Raw genomic sequence first — 20,066 nt, 5'->3', positions numbered from 1 at the left:
ATGGCGCCGAAAGCAAAGAAGGAAGCTCCTGCCCCTCCCAAAGCCGAAGCCAAAGCAAAGGCCTCGAAAGCCAAGAAGGCAGTGCTGAAAGGTGTCCACGCCACAAAAAGAAGATCCGCATGTCACCCACCTTCCGACGACCCAAGACCCTGCGGCTCCAGAGACAGCCCAAATACCCTCGAAAGAGCGCGCCCAGGAGAAACAAGCTTGACCACTATGCCGTCATCAATTTCCCCGACCACTGATAGAAGACAAAAGACAACAACACGCTTGTGTTCATTGTGGACATCAAGGCCAACAAGCACCAGATCAAACAGGCTGTGAAGAAGTCAACACCCTCATAAGGCCTGACGGAGAGAAGAAGGCATATGTTTTCTTGGTTCCTGATTATGATGCTCTGGATGTTGCCAACAAAATTGGGATCATCTAAACTGAGTCCAGCTGGCTAATTCCAAATATACACTTTTTCACCAAAAAAAAATTAAAACATCTAAGAATAATAATGCAATAATAAAAATGATAATCAAAATACATTAATGAATAAGTAAATGTAATAAAAATACAATGATTTTTAAAAGAATTAAGAATATTAGAAAAGGTAACCATTTGGGTAAATATAAAAGGTTACCTAATTTGAATTCCCTTAAGATGTCATTGAAGATTCGTTTAAAATAGCAGTATGTCATAAAATGTATAACATATACAGAAGTAAAATATGTAAAAATAATAGCAAAATTCTCTAGAAGGAGATGGAGATATATAGTTATTATGTTTTTACAGTGTGTAAATTATAATACAGCTTCATTTGAAGGCAAACAGTTGTAATTTAAAGGCATGTCCTGTAAATATAAAACAGGTCTCAAAGGAAGAAAAAGAAAGGAAAGTAAACAGAGAAGGGTTTAAAAAACAATAGAAAAGAAACAGAGAAGCAGGATTATAGATAAGAAACTATCAAGGAAGATTAAATATAATCATAAACCACAACCAATGCAAAAGATGGCAGAAAAGGAAACAAAAATCAGATCGACATAGCAGCATTATTTGTGATAGCCAGAACTTGGAAGTAACCTAGATGCCCCTCAACCGAAGAGTGGATAGAGAAAATGTGATACATTTACACAATGGAGTACTATTCAGCAGAAAAAAAAAAACAATGGCATCCTGAGATTTGCAGGCAAATGGATGGCACTAGAAGAAACCATGCTGAGCGAGATAACCCAGTCACAAAAAGAGAAACATGGCATGTACTCTCTCATATGTGGATTTTAGATGTAGATCTGGGGAGTGCCAGCCTACAATACCATGGCAAGAGAGTCTGGGAAACAGAACCTTCATTCAGTGGCTGATGGAAGAATAGGCAGACTCCCACGGCTAAGCACTGAGCTGAACTCAAGAAAGCCAGTAACAGAGAGGGAGGACTGATGACCAAAGGGATTAAGACTTGACTGGTTTAACCCCCAGAAACAACTGACCTGACAAGGGTTAGCTCTTGAATCCCAGGCATCAGCCTGGGAATCCAGCATGGAACTGAACAAGACCCCCTGAATGTGGGTGTCAGTGAGGAGGCCTAGGTAATCTATTGAGCCTTGGGCAGTAGATCAGTATTTATCCTGGGTATACAAATGGACTTTGGACTCCCATCCAACAATGTGAGATGCACTCTCACCTTGAACTCTCGGGGGAGGGTCTAGGCCCTGCCCTGGATGAAATGACAGACTATGGACACCCCCATGGAGGGCCTCACCCTCCCTGGGGAAATGAGGGGATATTGGGGGGGTTGGGGGGAGGGCACTGGAGGAGGGGAGAGAAACGGAGAGGGACCTGGAACTGACTTGTGAAGCAACCTTGTTTTTAATTTTAATTTAAATTTAAAAATAAATAATAAAAAAAATCAGATCGAAAAACACATCTCCCTGTCTTCCTTCCTCATTTTCTTCTCCGAAGCCTAGATTTTTCCTTCTACTTATTCTCTCTGCCTACCAGCTCCACCTACCCTTCTACTGCCTACCTATTGGCCATTCAGATTTTTTTATTAGACCAATCACATGCCTTAGGCAGGCAAGGTGAAACAAATGTAACACATCTTTTGCATAGTTATAGCAATATTTCACAACAACAAATCCCATCAACATTTAAGAAAAATATACCACTAATTTTATATAAACTCCTCCAGGAAACCGAAAGATATTCCTATTTTATTGAATGAGTCCCAGTCTACCCAGATCCTGCACATAGACAAAACCACTTTTAGAAGGTAAATTATATGCAGATATCCATTGAGAACACACCTGCACAAATATTTATCAAATTGAATCTCACAAAATAAAAAGAACATCACATGACCCCAAATGCAAGGTTGACTTAGGGTTTGAAAACCAATCAATGTAACTTACCATGCTAACAAACTAACAGAAAAACTGTGTGTATTTCAAGAGGCAGAAAAGGTATCTGATGAAATTCAAAAATTGTTCTTGATAAAATGATTAGTAAATGAGAAACAGAAAGAACTTTCTTCAAAATGAGAGTATGTATCTGAAAACCCTAGGCCACCATACTCCTCCAAAGGGAGGGTATGAAGGCATTCTCCCTTAAAATTAGGAATGAAGCAAGGATGTGGATTCTCACTAACTGAAAAAAAAAAGAAAAAGAAATGGAAAGAAAAGGAAAGGAAAGGACATGGTGTGGTGGAGGAGAAAGTTTATTGTAGATGTGTGGGAGAGTATAATCAGAGACAGGGATATCGCAAAGTCCAGAGTGGACATGAGCAGGCTGAGCTGGGCTATGTGGGAGAGGGGAAAGGAGGGAAGAGAGAAGAGAGAGAGGGGAAAGGGGAACCAGATGCAGCACCCAGGAGGCCAGGAGGCCAAAGGTATATGTGTGTGTGTGTGTAAAACCAAAAAGGTCTGGATTATATAGAGAAGAGTCTCTAGGGAAAGGCATCTCAGTCCCTGGGCTAGAGAGTTCAGTATAGAGGGCAGGGTATGCTGCTGCTATCCATACCCTGTATCAGTAAGGTAAAAACTAGGGATCCTAGGAGAATCTGGCTGCCAGGTCTGCTTTGATATGTTAAATAGGTACCTCAGCTCTTCATCTGAAACTTAACACTCACCACTTAATGCAATATTATATTAGAATTCCTGGGACATTTCAATTAGACAAGAAAACAATAAAGCATGTCCACATTAGGAAGGAAAAATGAAAAATGAATTTATTCACCAATAATAATATTCTAACATTAAAAAATACGTGGCAAAATAGATTCATGCAGTAGATTTGTCAAGCAAGCAGAAAAATGGAGAGATAAATCATAGTTTTCAGAATTAATTACATGGAAGAATGTTGTGGAATGGGGATATTCAGGACTTCTCTAAATATGTCTTATTTTATGGATTTAACTTTGGGATCATGCACATAGTTGCAAGAAATTTCAAAAGCTCGTTTCCAAAAATGTTAAAAGAAAATGAAATTAAAAACCTAAATATGTATCTAGCTAGTCACATAACCACACGGAGAGGAGGACCAAAGCAGCTTCAGAAATAGAATGCAAATCACACTGTTGGTGGAAAGGTTGGTGGGATTGTTCTGGCTGGCATGTCTGTGTTATGGGATAGAGCAAATGAGTAACTATGTGATAGCCAGTCATTCCTGGTTGCAATCTAAACATTCTCAGAAATATTTAAAGAATTGAACTTCCTACAGCCACATAACTCGAGGGAATCCAATCATTGTCATTCAAATGTTAAAGAAATGCCAAGATTGGTTAGTCTGGAGAACTGGGGAACATTATGTTACATTTGGCTTCTAAGGAAATGTGAATTTAATATCTTTGGAGGTTTGTTTGTTTTTTGTTTTGTTTGGGGTTTTTTTGGAAATGGAATATTAGTTGAAATAAGAGATTACTTGTATACTCATTGAAAAGTTAAGTCCCATTTCTTTTGGCTGTATATAGCTTAACAATAGGATACTAGCTGAAGTTAAAAATAGTGTGGTAGAGGACCAGGAATCCTGTCCAAGCATTGGATCAGTTAAATCTGACTGACCTGAGCACTACTGAATTGTGTAATCCCTAGGTTCTCTAGGAGTGTTCCAGCTCTGCCACAGTTCAAGTAAGGATGTAAGCTACCACCAATGAGTCGCTTTTTTATTTCAGTGGTTTGATTAGTAAATAGACCAATGCATCAGCAAATTTCTAACTTCACTGGAAAGATGTATAATATAATACATATATTAATGAATTACATCCCCAAACTCTAGAACCAGACTACTACAGAACACTGGCACCAGTATGTTTATCTAGTAGAAAGCGTAATGGAGACTATATCATTAGAGAGAATAACTGCAATAAAAATCTCAGGCCTGGAATGCCTTAACAATACCAATTTACCACAAGAGTCCAACATTGAAGACCATGCTTGCCAGGCATGGAATTCCTGAAAGGATTATCTTTGACAATGAGCCGCAGTGGTGTTCAAAAGAATTTCCTCATTTTGCCAAAAACATGAAATGTTTGAATATTGCATAGTCAGTCCACGTTACCACAGAGCCAGACCCTAGCAAAGGAGTGGTGGTGAAAAGTAAAAGAATGAAACTCTCAAACACATTGGACCAAACTGAGACCAATGATAAAGGCCCCTGCCTCAGCCTCAGACTATTTGGGGCAAGGAATGCTTTGTGGGCAGCTTTCAGTTCTCTCTTCCCCGTTATTACAGCCTCAGCATCTCCCCCAGCACTATTGTCTATGCACGGAATGTGGAGGCTCACAGCCGTGAGTCTCCCCTCACACAAATACTGGAAAACTAAACAGAAACAGAAACAATAAGGAATTCACATGACCATGCCAGGTCTGCATTGACTCTATGTTTGATACCAAACATTGACACAGAAATTATTCCTGATGGTGTTCATTTATTTTTAAGGTAATACCGTCCATATTTTCTTAAGAATTTCCTAGAAAAAAAGTTTTAATTAGTTCAACCATAACTGAGACTCTAATACAGACCTAGATTTGTGTTGATGAGGCATCTTCCTGCCTCAGTCAAGGCTTTTCCAGTGGCAAGAAACATAAATCACTCAGATCTCTTAAGGAAAACAATGGTAATTTGTTACATAGATTGTAAAAGAATATCATGGAAGCTGGAGGCCAGCAATACATTTGATTCTCACAATTAGGTTCTGGAGAGATATCAAAGAATCAAGGCACATTGTTGACTCATCTCTAGATGTCTGTAGACCCTATTCCTTCCCTCTACCTAACTCATAGTGTCCATGCTGATTTGAACCATTGGAAACATTATACAGCAAGAAACAGATGTAGGCCTCTAAGCAACCACTGGTGAGGAACTGAAGCCTTCGGTTCAGTAGCCCATGAAAAACTGAATCTGTCAACAAGGGCAGTGAGCTTGACAATGGATCATGCCTCAACCAAGCTTTCTGATGAGATGAGGCACTAGCCAAAAATGTGTTGGCAGGCTTGAGAGAGACCTTGAAACAGAGATAGCTAACTAAGCAACACTCAGATCCTGTACCCACAAAAATTATGGTAGTGTTTGTTATTAAAAATCATTAAGTTCTGGGATAATTATATCTGCAGACAACTAATACAGCTAACTATTATAAATACCTAGGACATGAGAGTGGCTTTGGAACAGGGTAGTGAATAGAGATCAAAAGAGGTCAGAAGACTATGAGAGAAAGCCTAAATTGTTCTTAGTGTATTTTTAGGAGAAATCTGGATTTGGATAAATCTCCTGGTGAAGGTTTAAAAAAGGAAGTTAGGAACAGCGGGTTATCTTTAAAACCTATGTGTTTTCTTACTTGAGCTGAAGAAAGGGTGTTAGAAGAAAGAGTGGTTAAGCATCAAGGTTTCCATACCACAGAACACTATGGTTTAACATTGTCAGGTTAATAGTATCTCATTCTCCTCCTTGTTAGTTTTCTGACTAGTAAACTGTACATACAACTAGAACAATGGCTCTAGTGAGTGACATATGTAAAGTAAAATAGCAAGGTGATGGCAGACAATGCAAAGCTGTGGTAAAAAAGAGGTGATAAAAACTAGAGATGTTTTAGAAGAAACTTCATTCACAAAGAACTAGATAGGTTTGAGGAGATGGCTCAGTGGTCAACAGCATTTGCAGTGCAAGCCTGATGACTTGATCTTGATTTCCAGAGCCTACATAAAAAGCCAGATGCAATGGTGGACAGCTGTAATCCTAGTCCCCCTGCAGCAAGATGGGAGAACAGGACAGTCAGTCAGAAACAAGATGGAAGGAGAGAAGCAACTCCCCAAAATTTTCCTGACCTCCATACATGCAATGCCTTCATTAAAGCACAGTAAATAAACAAATAAGATAATCTGATTATTTATAGCACTCATTTATTTATACCTGGGGTTTTGAGAGTGAGATTTAAAAACCAGAGAGACCCTCCAAGAATAGTGCTTACAGACAGTCACTGAAGCAAACTGAGAATCTCCTGAGGTTATCCTGGTTTTGCGACACCACAGCAGACCAAGGCTGAATAGGGGGAAAGCTGCACATACTTCATATAGTAGTTGCATAACCCTGTTCAACATTGAAACATGTCACTAAAGCATCACCCAATGCTTTGCTGTAGCCCTATTTTCTCATCCCCTGGGCACCCCAAATAGTATAACCCTCTATCACAAGCAACACCAGCAACAGCTATTGCTTACTGTATCCTAGAGAAGGTCTAGTCAAGCCTGAGACAAGCACCACTGGTACGGGGCATCACTTAATCCTCACAATCATCATACAACATGGATGCTATTAATCTCTTTAGCTTGCAGATGAGGCTGAGAAATATTTACCAAACTTGCCCACGGAAGCATAGCTGGAAGATGAAAGCAATGGACTTTCAGCTAATTTTGAAGTCTATGACCACATCATAAGAAAGACTTTGATGGGATTTCTTTTGCTAAGAACTGATACCACTGTACAAATGGCTTTATTATATTATCTCATTAGATTGCCAGGACAGTCCTTAAGGTAGGTTTTCCATTTTGAAAAGGAATCTGATTAAATGCAGCCATGGAGACCAAATCCATATGCAAAACCAAGGAGTCTTTATTCAAGCTCCAGTTTGGGCTCTCTATCTGTCTGACACAGCAGTAAGAGCAGAGAGCCTGGAGCTTAGTTGGGGTAGAGTTTTTTATCATAGCAGAAGTTGGGGGAGGGGATCTCCAAGGTTCAGGAACCCTAATTGGTTGACATTTGGTTAGGTGTATCTTTTTTTAAGTTTTTTTTACTTAAATTAGAAACAAATTTGCTTCACATGTCAATCCCAGCTCCCTCTCCTTCCCCTCCTCCCCTGCACCTCACCAGATCCCCCAGTTCCCCACTCTGTTCCCCAGGGAGGGTGAGGCCCTTCATGGGGGATCTCCAGAGTCTGTCATTTCGTTCAGGGCAGGGCCTAGGCCCTCCCCTAAAAGTCCAGGCTGAAAGAGCATCCCTTATTGTGGGATAGGCACCCAAAGTCCATTTGTATGCTAGGAATAAATACTGATCTACTACCCAAGACCCCATAGATTGCCTAGGTTTCCTCACTGACACCCACATTCAGGGTCATGGGCTAGGTGTATCTTAGTGAAAGGCAATAGGTATGTGCTGGGCTCAGGGGCATCTGGTGACCTTATCTAATGTTTGGAATGTCAGGTACTTTGCCTTAGATGATGGTTTATACCTGGCTGGTGTCAGTTTATGTCTTTTCCTGGATCCAGCTAATTGGAACTCAGGCCTACTCTCTTGACTGGTTTTTATCAAGCCTGTCATGGCAGCATTGTGACCAAGCTGTTCTGGGTCATACATTCCCACCCCCCCAACTCCCCACCCCCCCTCCCCCCACCCCGCCACTCCCCCACCCCCCCTCCCCACCCCCCCTTTCACAAGTACTGATGACAAGACCTAGTCATGGACCCTGCTGGCCTAGGGACTCAAGGCGGTGGTGTTGGGACCTAAGTACTATTAGCTTTTAGGGCAGTGACATTTGCATCTATTGTCATTCTTAAGGCCCTGTAGTTCTGATCTTTGAGTACAACCAGATTATAATTCTGAATAATTTATATAGAAATAATAGTTTATTAAAGTCATATAATATCTCATTGGTTCTGTCTTATCTTATTGCAGAACTATTTTAGCTAATAAATTCATTAATTGACAACTATGGGCCCTTTTTTTCTGGTATATCAATGGGCATTATAGGTAGCCATTTTTATCTATGCCAGGGAGTTTCCTTTTGACTCAGCATTTCAATCTATTCCAGGCAGGGAGCACAAAAAGATGTATTCTCTTCTGTAACTATTTCCAGCTGACACTGGGGCATTGCTGTCAGAGCCCAAGATGCCTGAAAGGTTGGCCAATGGGGCATTTGTCAGAAGGATGTAGTTACCTGGCCCAGCTGTAGAGACAGGGAACAATCACATTGGCTGGACCGGTACACATCAGCTTGAGAAAGTCCAGAGCCAGTCATTGTTTGGAACAGGTTGTAGTCAGCAACTGATGCTTGGATGTGTCTGTCAGTCAAATGGAAACCTGTTGAGACAAGTTTAACCTAGGAACAGAAGTTAAAATGTATGAACTTACTTAGGCCCATAGTCCTAGTAAATAGGAAGGGGAGAGAGAAGTCCCAACACCAGGAGAGAGAAAAGTATCATCCTCAGGAACTGACAGGTGGGGAAAACTTAGGCTGTACTGTATGTGCAGTCCTTTTGACCTGTGTGAAGTGAATCCAAGTTTTATGACTTTTTCCATCCTCTGAAGCTTATATGAATAAGCATTGTTAGTACACAGCATCACTTAATCCTCACAATCATCCTATAACATGGACACTCTTTAGCCTGCAGATGAGGAAACTCATTTGAGGCTGAGAAATATTTACAAAACTTGCCCAAGGAAGCATAGCTGGAAGATGAAAGCAATGGACTTTCAGCTAACTTCAAAGTCCATGACCACATTGTGAGAAAGACTTTGATGGAATTTCTTTTGCTAAGAATTGATACCACTATACTAATGGCTTTGTTTACATTATCTCATTAGATTGCCAGGACAGTCCCTAAGGTAGGTTTCTATTTTACAAAGGAATCTGATTGAATACAGTGATCACTAGGCTATTGTGTCCATTTACCCTGCAGCTGAAATCAAGCACTATTTAAGTCATCAACATGTGCAAAATGAATGTTTAATAAGAACAAGCTTTGTAGACAATGCATCTTATGATGACCATAATTGGTAAACAATGTACAAATATCATGCAGGGTATCCCTGTTTTTGCAAATACTAGACTTGTGGTAAGTTTTCTTCTCCTTCTCCTCCTCCTCCTCCTCCTCCTCCTCCTTCTTCCTCTTCTTCTTTTCCTTCTCCTTCTCCTTCTCCTTCTTGGTCTTCATTTCTTCATTTCAGATGTAAAAGAAACCTCTCCCCATTCTCTACTTATTTGCACAGCCACTAGAGAAGTCAATGTGTGTTTCAGACAAGAACAGGACAGAGATGCGGCTGCCTGGATATAGTAGAAGGTGAAAACTAGCATACAGACTATTATGTTTATGTTTTTCTATGTTGACTTCTGAGGTAATTATTCTTGTCTGTGTTTACATGTTCCATTCATCTGTTTCAACTAGACAGACTTTTATTAATATTATTGATGGTCACCATAACAACAAGCATATAAATACACTTTGACTATTAAATTATGACAACTATTTGGTTGATCACAGTCCGTAAATTGCATCAGTGGGATGATCCCCAGGAGTGAAAGGAAATGGAACAGGACATCACCAAGGGATATTTGCTTTGATCTCATTAGGGAAATTTACATGGCAATTACTCCTGAAAAAGTTACTTTCTCAGGGCTTCCTCTGGAATTTGGGAGCTGTTTAATTTTTGGAGAAAAGCCATGAACCAGAAGACTCCTCTAAAAGTATAATTAGCATTTTGAGCTCACACTCTATATCTCCATTGTGCTTTTCCTACTGACCTTGGTCTCTGTACCTCTCAGGATGTTAATGAAACAAAGTTAAATACCACAAGCTAGGTGAACTTCCTCTACTGCTTTCCAACATGGCTTTTTAATTGGTATTCTTTTTAATGAAAGATATATGCTAAATTTTATCCTGGATATTATAATAAAGAAAAGAAACAAGATGGTAAATATGAAAAACACATGGTGGAATCTTTGCCTGTGTTCCTATTTAAAGTATATGGTGTCTAAAGGACCCTCAAGAGCTAGGATTCTTAATTTGAAACCTAGGAAAGTCCAGGACAAACTACTTCATGATATGAATATGGGAAATTTACTTTATCTAAATATACTTCATGTGTCCCAACTATAAAATAATTTGTTAATAGTCTTAACTCTCTTGCCTTAATCCATAATCAATAGGATATGCACCAAGTCTTTTTTCAAAAACTACAGTGATGTCAACGGTGTCTGACCTCAGAACAGACTCCAGAGAGACAGGAAATGTAAGCCCCTTTGACTAAACACCTGATCATTCATGACCTCAACTGCTTAGCTTCTGCCTAGAGGCCCCTGTTTCTTCGAGGCAATGGCATGCCATTTAACAAATTGCTTCCCTAAATGTGTCTAAGTGATTCCCAGGACATAGCTTACACACTGGAAATAGCTTCAATCCATACTGAACAAGCAATTTTACAACTCCCAGTAGACAGCTACATGTTTAGAACAAGATATGATCAGTAAAACACTTTTATTATGAGGACTGCAATCTCAACACAGTGAAGACACAATCCAATGTATCAATTGAGAAGGAAGTGAGGAAAGTCAAGAAAGGACACTATAGTTATAATTATTCATGCAGTCATTCCTCTTCCAGTAACAGATGAGCAGTCATTGGGTTTTAAGCCATCCATTATTTATTCTCTCTCAAGAGAAAGAAAGATATGTGGCATGCTACAAGAATTACAGGTTAGTGCAGGGAAGGGAGAGGGGCTGTTCTCAAATTTCACCCTCCCCCCACATTAAATAAGAATGGAAGAAAGAAGCAGCAGTCATCTCCTTCTTCAAAGTAGCAAAGGCAGTACTTGTCACACAATTCAGTTCAGTCCAGCCACCAAAGCCAAAAGCACTCCACCCAAGGTGCTGCTGGAGCATATGTTCTTCATGTACAGGAGGCCAAGAGAACAGCTGCGAGGTGATGAGACTGCAGATAACCCATCATGTTGTTTTCTGGGTTCAGGAAGGCATGTGACTCAAGTTGAATTGTGTCCCCAATAAAATGTTAAATCTTAACCCCCAGGACCTGATGACCTCACTTGAAAATAGTACCTTCATAGATGTAACCAAATTAAGATGAAGACATTCTGGATTAACATGGGCCCTGATCCAGTAACTGCTGTCCTTATAAGAAGAGGAAATTTAGACAGAGTCACGCAAGAACATTGTGTGATGACAAACACTGAGATTAGAATGATGCATCTGAAAGCCAAGGAATGCCAAGAATTACTGGCAACCAGAGGAGCTGGGAGACCGGCTTGGAACACATACTCTTTCAAGAAGAACCAGTCTGTCCAACACCTTGACTTCCAGCTTTTGGCCTTCAAATCTGTTAGGCTGTTAAAACGCTGGTTATGGCAATCTGTTTCAGCTACCCCAGGACAGTAATACAGAGAGAAAAGGTATGTCCTTGGCAGAAAAATGAAGGGGCACTGCTGGACTTTGGAACCTCAACGATGTCTCCTTACTGTTCTCACCTCATTCTACATTGCTTACATGCCTATCATTCTCCACACCTCTACCAAAGACTCAAGCTACAGTTCTGGTGCTTCAATGGCTGCCCAAAGTTTGTTCAAGCTGGAAGCGGACCTGTGAAGCATTGCCAGCTGTGGACACACCCTTTATAACTTCCTCTCCTATATCACTCGTTGTACTTACTATCTCTTAAAACTACCCTTTTTAAAAGTTCATTGGTGATTTCACAAAACAATGCGATTGTGGTCCATGTAGAGCTTCCACCTAAATACCACCTCCATAAGAAGCCTCCTTTCCCTGACATTATAAGGGAAATGTTGTCAGGTGTTGAACTTCTCACAAGAAAGCCTTTGTTATACTAATGATAGGACACATAGTTGATCTCTACTTGATGAGGAAGGCCAGCAAGCAGAAGGGAGTTGGGGTTTTTATTCACTGGGCTTTCCAAAGAGGAGAACAGAACTGGGGTTGAAGCTCAGTCATATCACCAATGATTTAATGAGTAATGTCTGCAAAGTCTCATTAAAAAAACTATTAGCTACTGACAGAAAGTCATTTTCTTCAGTTGTGACCTGAGCAAGCTCCAGTGTACTTCATGAAAATATGAAAATGAAGATAGTCATTGTTAAACTCAGTGAATCACAAGCAAAAAAAAATGGACATGACATGAATGTGAAGAAAAATTATAAGGAGGAGGGGGAAATAAGAGGAGTGAGGAGGAGATAAGCAGAGATGGGGATAAAAGAGGGTGAGTGGTGATAGTAATTAGAATGAATTGTATACAATAATAGAATTGCCAAAGAACAAATTTAATTATCTAAAACAAAACGGAAACAACAAAAAACCTCTGGACAGGGATGTTCATAGAGCTCCTGGTTACTGCATTCATTAAAGTATCTATTAGTTGTCTAGTTGCTGAAACAAAGTATTTAACAAAAACAACTTAAGGAAGGAAAGTTTCATTTTGGCTCACAGTTCTAAAGGATAAAATCAATCCTGGTAGGAAAATTACCACAGCAGGAGGAGGCTCATAGTCATATTGTATCCATGGCCAAAAAGCAGAGATCAGTCAATGCATGTGCTTAGTTTGCTTTCTTCTTTAATTCAGTCTGGGATCTAGCCCATGAAATGATGCTTCCTAAATTTAGGATAGGTTCTTTCTATCTCAATTAACCTAGCCTTGCTTATCATACAAAGACACTGCCAGAAATGTGTTCTAGAGTAATTCTAAGTCCCTTCATGTTGTCAATCAAGATTACCATTACAATGTTCTGGAAGGGTAATATACACTGAGTCCACCAGAAACAGATATCAAAGTCCTGTACTTGTACCCAATGTTCATCCCAAGCTGCCACCCTCTATAATAATACAGTATTCTAAATAAAGTACTTTGATAAATTCTACAAGTGGTTTCAGTAAAATCAAACTCAATGGATTGTAGAGAACACCAAATTTATAGATAGGTGGATGGATGCACAGATGACATGGGGACCCACAGAATACAGCTAAATCTGAGGAAAGAACAATTTCATGGAGATTAATTCTTGCTGGAAAACTTCCAGGCCCAAGGGTAAACCTACTACTCATTTTACTACATGGACATAGTATCAAATTGCCCTCTAAATTTGTATCTGACTACTAATAAATTAGTGCAGCTCTCAGACTTCATCAGAGGAGTTTCTTTGTGCAGTGGATGGCAGTTAACATAACTCTCACAACTAAAGGACAGAGAATAAGTGCCAGAGGAGTGTTTATCCACAAATGAGACATCTATATAATACCGCTCCCCAAGACTTAGAGAACTCTGTAACAACAACAACAACAACAAAAAACAAAAAGTAAGAATCAAAAGTCTAAGAGGACTGGGGCAAAGCAGTGTCTTCTGGACATAACAGAACCACTTCACTCATGAACATACAGCAACTATAGTTACCTACATAAGACCTGCACAAGATCCAGCCAGTCAACATTACATTATAGAGTGGGAAGGGGTTCATGAGTCCCAACCCCTAACTGAGGCACTATTGACAGTTGATAGTTTCTGGGATAGGGAGAGTCAGTTTTCTTTAAGAGTGTGGCTCCTAATAGTTGACGGTACTTTGACCATACTCCAGGAGATGGGCTCACACCTAGGTTATATGGACAGCACAATTCATACCAGTGAGTTGTCTTTTTAAAGGCATGACGTTGGGAAGGGTAAGAAATGAGATATGGGGGTCTGTGAGGATCAGAGGGTGTATATACAATCAAAATACATTACATGGAATTCTCAAAAAATTAATAAAAATATTTTCAAAAGATTAATCATTCACTTTATGAGTCTCATCACTAGATGGACTTCAAACTAAAACAGCCCCTACTCCTGTTATCTACCTCTCATACAGTTGGTATAAAATTCTCCATGTTATTTTTGCCACAAGAATCCTCCTCAATAATTAGACAATGCTATGTGAGTGTGACTAACTTCTCCTTTCCTTCAATTGCAGAGTCAGCATTTGACCCCATCCTGGCCATTTCCAGTCTATCTCTTCTGACCACTTTAGGATTAGGCAAATGATTCTAGTCAATCCAGTGAGATCAGCTGACAAAACAAACAACCCTTTTTATATTAGGATTGTTAAACTGATAAGGTGAAAATCACAGGTGCTTGATTTTGCCTTAGAATTATGTTGAAGACAGGCCATCAACACACAGGAAGAAAAGCTGAAAAGTATCAGTCCATTGAGAAACTTGTTGAAACTCTAAATACTGCTCTGCTTAAAAACCAGAAATGACTTCCAAGTTGAGTCATATTGATCAATAAATCCTCTCTTATGAGTGACATGGTTTGAGTTAAATCTTCTGTCGTTTGAAATCAAGGGAATCCTGACAGTAGACCTTCCTCCCTAAGCATCCCATGGCTCTCATTTCTATCATCACACTCTAATTGTTGATTTGTTGTTACAACCCCTAGACTGTGAGCTTAGAATAGTGACTATGTGTCATGAACATGCAATGTCTACCATGGGCACATGTTGGTCCCCAGCTACTGGTGCTATTTTGGGATGAAATGGAAAAATTTTTGATGTGGGGCCTAGTTAGAAGAAGTAGGTCATTTGGGGTTATGTCACTGAGACTATACCTTGTTCTGGCTCTTTTGTATATTTCTCTTTCTCCCCTACTCTGCTTCCTGTCCTTCATGAGCTGAGTGTCTTCCACCTCTATGCAGACTCATTTTCATGATGTTCTTCCCAAACACACAAGGTAAAGCAACTAAACTTGTAAAGCTATGAACACAAATAAATCCTTCCTCCTTTGTTTATGTGAAGTACTTGATGACAGTTATTATAAAGTGAACACACTGTTGCATTTGTCTTTAATATTTGCAGTATCTACCTCAGTGCCTAGAGTAGTAGTTTCAGTACAGATTTTCTGAACAAAGGTTGCATAGCTAATCTACCTCTTTCATAAGTGTTCATTTCTTCTTTTATGACCTTTCCCTCTCTCAGTTTCACACCCAAAATAATCACATTTGTAGATAACACAAAAGAAAGTCTGCAAATTAAAGGGATCGAATGTAGTTCTGGTTCTTTTTTTTTCCCCAGACATTTTGCTTAAGTTGGTTTTTGTAATTTTGTCCTTAGTTTCTTCATATGTAAAGTAATATCTGAAGATCCTCTAAAGAAAAACTTTGCTGACTTTATCCTACTAAATTATGAACTATAAACTAAGGGACTTTGTAGGACATGTCTTAGAACTACTGCACATGGTTCCTGAAAACTGAAGAAAGAGTAAGAAGATACAAAGGTAGAATAGCTATATAGAGCATCAGAGATAGGTAGAATAGAGAATTGTTGCTTTGGAATAGAATATTTGTTTAACTAAGTAAAGATGTGTTATATTTGTTTGTATTGCAGGATAATTGTTTAACTATTAAAGGTGTGTTGCTTTTGTTAATGCTCCATTTGTTTAACTAGGTAAAGGTGTGTAGCTGTCACCTTGCCTGCCTAAGGTAGCTGATTGGTCTAATGAAAATCTGAATTGCTAATAGCTAGGCAGAGGAGGGATTGACAGGGTTGGAGGCCAGAGAAAATAAGTAGGAGGATGAATCTAGGCTAGAGGAAGAATAAGAGAGAAAGAAAGGGAGATGCCAGGGGGCAGTCAGCCACACAGCTCTCAGCTAGTCAGACACAAAGGAAGTAGGAAAGTAGGATATTCAGAATGAAAGAAAGGTAAAAAAAATCTGAGCCAAAATATAGATGAAGAGGAATAGGTTAATATAAGTTATAAGCGCTAGTGGGAAAATCCTAAACTAAGGCCAACCATTCATAATTAATTTCTGTGTCTTTATCTGGGAGCTAGCTGGCAGGACAGAGAAAGCCTGCTACAAGTTGTCTTAGTTATTCAGGCCCTAGATGATTCTCCTACCCTCTATAATATTCAAAGCTGACTATAAAGCTGTGAAGAAAAACAATAGTAAGGGATATTTTTGTTTTCAAAATTTCTGGGTCAAATCACATTTTCCAAAAAACAACAGATGATACTGAAAGGAGGTTTCCAGTGATAACTTTAAGTTAGAGGTCAAATAGAAGAAGACCGATTATAAGAAAATAACTCTACAAAACCACAGGTAAAAAATCCTGGTCTCTATATGTTCCCCAGTATCCAAGACCTTGGATGTTCCCCCAAACACAACTAGATACCAAAAGTTTTCAAATAAGCCAGTATCAGGAATGGGTTGACTCTTTGTGTGTTAATGGTCAATGGGATCTGTTTGTCCTCAAAGCATTATAGGCTATTGTCAATACATTTAGTTTCCTATGGAATTTGATGGTAAGATCCCATTTCCAAGGGTAGCACACACTGTACTTACAGAACACAGAGAAATCAAGCTGGTATTCACTTCATCCCCAAGAGCAAGCTTTCACCATGCTGGAAGATGATATTCAAACTATTACATTCTTACCCAGCTGTAAATGCCACAAACTAATTAATGACTGACCTCACAGGATATGCCCAGTAGTGCAATGGTGGCACAAACATTATGTGAGTAACCAATCACTTTCTAATTGGATCTAAGACCTACTTATGAGATTGAACCCATACCTGGCACTATTAACACATATGTTAACATATGAGTTAACCTAACAGTCAAGAATATGAATCTAGATAGGTCATTAGCCCCAGAGGAAAATCTAATACTACTATTCTGTTAAATGGACACAAGATTGAAGCTGCAGTGCAGTGCATTTCTCAACTCACAAGCATCTTGTAGTAGATGACAGCTAATACAGAGATTTTCAACTGGTCAATGTGTAAAGCATAAGAGACTGTGAAGTACTCTGATCTAAATAGGACATAAGTATTACACCTGTTCCTTTCAATACTGCAGGAACTTCACAGAGGAGAGGGCAGAAAGATTGTAAGAGACAGAGTTGAAATCTGACTTCAAGAAAACAATGTTTTCTAAACACAATGGGTTAGTTGCACATAGGAACTCACAGCATTTTTGACAACTGAATTACACAAGATGTGTGCAAGCTAAATAGACAAACCCCAGCATGGATCAAGGGAGGTAGATACAAAAATCCCACCAGTATCTGAAGAGTCATTGGCATTTTATATCTGCTGAAAGAGGAACAACCTCCTTTTTTTAATAATGTGATTCCCTGGTAGATTGACCAGGGCAAACTCCATTCCCAAAAATAGTTGGACAACACAAACTTGATACGTAGCAGGAGGAGGTAGAGGAGGAGGAAGAAAGAAAGAAACAAAGAAAGAAAGAACAAAAGAAAGAAAACTCAAAGCTGAGTGGGTGAGGGTGAGTAGGGGAAAGGATAGATATGCCAGGAGTTGGCCTGGGGAGGGAAGTCATGATCAAAATACATTCTTAAATTCTCCAAGAATTAATAAAATTATTTTTGAAAGAATCCTAGCCCCTCAGCTTCAGATCTAAAATCTTGTTTTAGTGCAGGTGCAAACCTGGGACTCTGACTTGAGTTTTTCTTCTTGGATTTATACTGTCCCTAGATGATCTGTGCTAGTATTGTGAATTTTAATGTCACTGTGCTACCCAATCTTATGTCAACTTGATATACAAACTAGAGTTATCTGAAAGGAGGGAACCTCAACTGAGAAAATACCTCCATAAGATCCGGTCAGAAGGCATTTTCTAATTATTGATTGATGGGAAGCACCCAGCCTATTATGAGTGGTTCCATCCCTGGGCTGTCGTACTGGATTCTATAAGAAAGCAGGCTGAGAAACCAAGAAGGAGCAAGCCAGTAAGCAGCACTCCTCCATGGCCTCTGCATCAGCTCCTGCCTCCATGTTTCTGCCCTTGCTTGAGTGCCAGTCCTCACTTCCTTTGGTGGTAAACAGCAATATGGAAGTGTAAGCCAAATAAACCCTTTCCTCCACAAGTTGCTTTGGTCATGGTGTTCATCACAGCAATAGAAACCCTAACTAAGACAGTCTCTAATATGTTGATGATCACCTGTCTATATGTCTCCAGCTCTTTTTCTCCCTCCAGAAACTCTTTATTTTAGAACACTTCGATAATACTGTTTTAGTTTCTAAACACTGGTCAATATGAGCTACTTTAATCACAAGGTGAATGAGGTCCTGTCCTTTGTGGAAATAACTTTGGTAATAGAAGAAAGCCTGGAAAGAAGGCACAAAACAAGTGAGAGAGTAGAAATGAATGAACATGTTCAGCAAAAGAAAAGTGATGCTAATAAATGTGAAAAAAACCAACCTATGATCTATCAAGGCGAAATACACACACACACACACACACACACACACACACACACACACACACACACCTTCAGAGTAGCACTAACAAAACAACCAAGAATCATTCCTGGGCAATCCCTATAGTTTATGAAAGGCAGCCTTCATTAAAATCACAGGAAAACCTTCTTCTACCTCCAAACATCAGAAGGAACTTATTTCTGAGCTGTTTGGATCTCTTTCTTTCTTCCCACATCCTGTATAAACTGAGATTATTTCAGATCTACCTCTCTGACGCAGCTATATGGAACTATGTCGTCACCGTGCTTTGGAGACATTAGTTTAAGACAGCACAGTCTTAACAGTGCCTGTGGCCTCCTGCCTCAGAGAAAAGAATCTCGGGAAAGACACCCTTCAGCAGCACCTTCACTTGGGAAAAGGATTATCAAATTTCTCTTGAGGTAAGAGCACCCTCTGGTGGTAGATGTATACACTGGGCTCTCACAGCTCCATCCCCAATCTTCACAGGTGGAACCTATTTCAGGATCTCTCTTGGTATCAAAATGATCCACTGAACTCCAGTTTATAAGGCCTGAGTTCAAATCTTTGTTCTGCTATTAACCCATGAGTGAATTTGACCTAATAATCTTTCTGAACCATTTTACTTAAAATAGGAAAACATGGCCAAATTTGGGATCAAATGAAAATATCTGCTATTGAGTAAAGGAATACATGTATTAAAGGGAGATATTCCATTGTGATTTGCCAGTCACATACATTTTTTCATTTTATATATATTATGCTATACTGTGCTGCATTATATTCCTGGCAGCCTGTTAATGCAAACTTTAAAATCTATAGCAAATCTTTGGGGGCAGATGTCTGTCTTTGAACTTAAATAGTTATCTATGACTCCATGTCCATGTTATCTATCACAGCTCTCTGCTTGTGATCTCTTTCCCAAAAACCATCTTCCAGAGACATTTGTTCACATAGCCATTGCCCAGTGTTGGACTCAAGTACAATCTCTCATGACCTTTATTGGGAATCTACAAACCCAAAGGTGACATGAACAAACATATCTTCCACAGAATAGGGAGAGACTACCTGGTGTCCTTTCATTCTGGTAAACTAGAGGTTCTTAGCTTTGTGTCACTTCCTTCATGTATGAAGTAATACTTGCTCAGTTTTTCATTGTCTGGTACCCGTCTATCACTTCTACTTAATCCTATACTATATATCCAATATATTGATTGCCTTTGCACAAAGCAAACTTATGGCTCTTTCTTAGACTCTAATATATGGCCAGCATATTTCTCCCCATGAATCTATATGGCTGTGACTATCATAAAATTTATTACATTATATTCTAAATGCCTTTTACTTGCATCTCTTCTTCCATTGCTTAACATAATACTTGGCATTCAATAGAAACTGACATAACTTAGCAAATAAATACTGACTTTCATCACCAAATTCAAAGGTCACCTTTTGGTCTAATCCTTCTTGATTTCTCAGTAGCACTAGTCAGCTGTTACCTTCCTTAGTCTTGTGGATTTAAATGTCACCAATATGTTAATGATTCATTCCTTTCTGCATATTCCTAGTTCTTATTTTTCTCCAAATCC

At 39.3% G+C, this 20,066-nt stretch overlaps 1 pseudogene; it reads left to right on the top strand.

The window, feature by feature from the left end:
• On the top strand, window positions 1–430 carry LOC101840540 (annotated as a pseudogene).
• The last annotated feature ends 19,636 nt before the right edge of the window (window positions 431–20,066 follow it).

The sequence above is a fragment of the Mesocricetus auratus genome, unplaced genomic scaffold (genome assembly GCF_017639785.1).
Source record: "Mesocricetus auratus isolate SY011 unplaced genomic scaffold, BCM_Maur_2.0 Super-Scaffold_100676, whole genome shotgun sequence".
Taxonomy (NCBI): Eukaryota; Metazoa; Chordata; class Mammalia; order Rodentia; family Cricetidae; genus Mesocricetus; species Mesocricetus auratus.
The sequence above is the reverse complement of the archived record's forward strand: the minus strand, read 5'-3'. Positions and strand labels throughout refer to the sequence as shown.